Raw genomic sequence first — 2930 nt, forward strand, 5'->3', positions numbered from 1 at the left:
TTCGGACTTAGAAAAATTTCGAGTACCTCGGATCGCCGGCTGGAATTACCGCACGGCCTGGACAGCTCGCATCGACCGATACATTTTTTCCATTTTCAGTGAAAAAAAAATTTTTGTCAATTTTCTCAACGTTAAAAACGTTAATAAACTGCGTTTTTATGCGTGGATTAAACATTAAAAAAATTTTGAAATATGTGATGAAAAAGTTTACTCTTGACCGTTCGGACTTAGAAAAATTTCGAGTACCTCGGATCGCCTGCTGGAATTACCGCACGGCCTGGACAGCCCGCATCGACCGATACATTTTTTCCATTTTCAGTGAAAAAAAAATTTTTGTCAATTTTCTCAACGTTAAAAACGTTAATAAACTGCGTTTTTATGCGTGGATTAAACATTAAAAAATTTTGAAATATGTGATGAAAAAGTTTACTCTTGACCGTCGGGACTTAGAAAAATTTCGAGTACCCCGGATCGCCTGCTGGAATTACCGCACGGCCTGGATAGCCCGCATCGACCGATACATTTTTTCCATTTTCAGTGAAAAAAAAATTTTTGTCAATTTTCTCAACGTTAAAAACTGCGATAAACTGCGTTTTTATGCGTAGATTAAACATTGAAAAAATTTTGAAATATGCGATGAAAAAGTTTACTCTTGACCGTCGGGACTTAGAAAAATTTCGAGTACCCCGGATCGCCTGCTGGCATTACCGCACGGCTGGACACCTCGCTCCGACGAATCGGTTTTTTCCATTTTTTTGAAAATAAATTTTTGTAATTTTTTTTAATGTCAAAAACGTTAATAAACGTCATGTTTACGCATGGATTAAACATTGAAATAATTTTAAAACACTTATTAAAAAAGTTGGTGTCGACCGTGGGACTTAGAAAAATTTCGGGAAGTCCGATTCGCCTGCTGGAATTACCGCACGGGCAGGACACCTCGCTCCGACGAATCGGTTTTTTCCATTTTTTTTTGAAAAATAAATTTTTGTAATTTTTTTTTAACGTTGAAAACGTTAATAAACATCATGTTTACGCATGGATTAAACATTGAAATAATTTTAAAACGCTTATTAAAAAAGTTGGTGTCGACCGTGGGACTTAGAAAAATTTCGGGAAGTCCGATTCGCCTGCTGGAATTACCGCACGGGCTGGACACCTCGCTCCGACGAATCGGTTTTTTCCATTTTTTTGAAAAATAAATTTTGTAATTTTTTTTAATGTCAAAAACGTTAATAAACGTCATGTTTACGCATGGATTAAACATTGAAATAATTTTAAAACACTTATTAAAAAAGTTGGTGTCGACCGTGGGACTTAGAAAAATTTCGGGAAGTCCGATTCGCCTGCTGGAATTACCGCACGGGCTGGACACCTCGCTCCGCCGAATCGGTATTTTCCATTTTTCTTGAAAAATAAATTTTTGTAATTTTTTTTAACGTTGAAAACGTTAATAAACATCATGTTTACGCATGGATTAAACATTGAAATAATTTTAAAACGCTTATTAAAAAGTTGGTGTCGACCGTGGGACTTAGAAAAATTTCGGGAAGTCCGATTCGCCTGCTGGAATTACCGCACGGGCAGGACACCTCGCTCCGACGAATCGGTTTTTTTCCATTTTTTCCGAAAAATAAATTTTTGTAATTTTTTTTAATGTTAAAAACGTTAATAAACTTCATGTTTACGCATGGATTAAACATTGAAATAATTTTAAAACACTTATTAAAAAAGTTGGTGTCGACCGTGGGACTTAGAAAAATTTCGGGAAGTCCGATTCGCCTGCTGGAATTACCGCACGGCTGGACACCTCGCTCCGCCGAATCGGTTTTTTCCTTTTTTTCCGAAAAATAAATTTTTGTAATTTTTTTTAATGTTAAAAACGTTAATAAACTTCATGTTTACGCATGGATTAAACATTGAAATAATTTTAAAACGCTTATTAAAAAAGTTGGTGTCGACCGTGGGACTTAGAAAAATTTCGGGAAGTCGATTCGCCTGCTGGAATTACCGCACGGGCAGGACACCTCGCTCCGACGAATCGGTTTTTTCCATTTTTTCCGAAAAATAAATTTTTGTAATTTTTTTTAATGTTAAAAACGTTAATAAACTTCATGTTTACGCATGGATTAAACATTGAAATAATTTTAAAACACTTATTAAAAAAGTTGGTGTCGACCGTGGGACTTAGAAAAATTTCGGGAAGTCCGATTCGCCTGCTGGAATTACCGCACGGGCTGGACACCTCGCTCCGCCGAATCGGTTTTTTCCTTTTTTTCCGAAAAATAAATTTTTGTAATTTTTTTTAATGTTAAAAACGTTAATAAACTTCATGTTTACGCATGGATTAAACATTGAAATAATTTTAAAACGCTTATTAAAAAAGTTGGTGTCGACCGTGGGACTTAGAAAAATTTCGGGAAGTCCGATTCGCCTGCTGGAATTACCGCACGGGCAGGACACCTCGCTCCGACGAATCGGTTTTTTCCATTTTTTCCGAAAAATAAATTTTTGTAATTTTTTTTAATGTTAAAAACGTTAATAAACTTCATGTTTACGCATGGATTAAACATTGAAATAATTTTAAAACGCTTATTAAAAAAGTTGGTGTCGACCGTGGGACTTAGAAAAATTTCGGGAAGTCCGATTCGCCTGCTGGAATTACCGCACGGGCTGGACACCTCGCTCCGCCGAATCGGTTTTTTCCTTTTTTTCCGAAAAATAAATTTTTGTAATTTTTTTTAATGTTAAAAACGTTAATAAACTTCATGTTTACGCATGGATTAAACATTGAAATAATTTTAAAACGCTTATTAAAAAAGTTGGTGTCGACCGTGGGACTTAGAAAAATTTCGGGAAGTCCGATTCGCCTGCTGGAATTACCGCACGGGCAGGACACCTCGCTCCGACGAATCGGTTTTTTCCATTTT

The sequence above is a fragment of the Nomia melanderi genome, unplaced genomic scaffold (assembly GCF_051020985.1).
Source record: "Nomia melanderi isolate GNS246 unplaced genomic scaffold, iyNomMela1 scaffold0775, whole genome shotgun sequence".
Lineage (NCBI taxonomy): Eukaryota > Metazoa > Arthropoda > Insecta > Hymenoptera > Halictidae > Nomia > Nomia melanderi.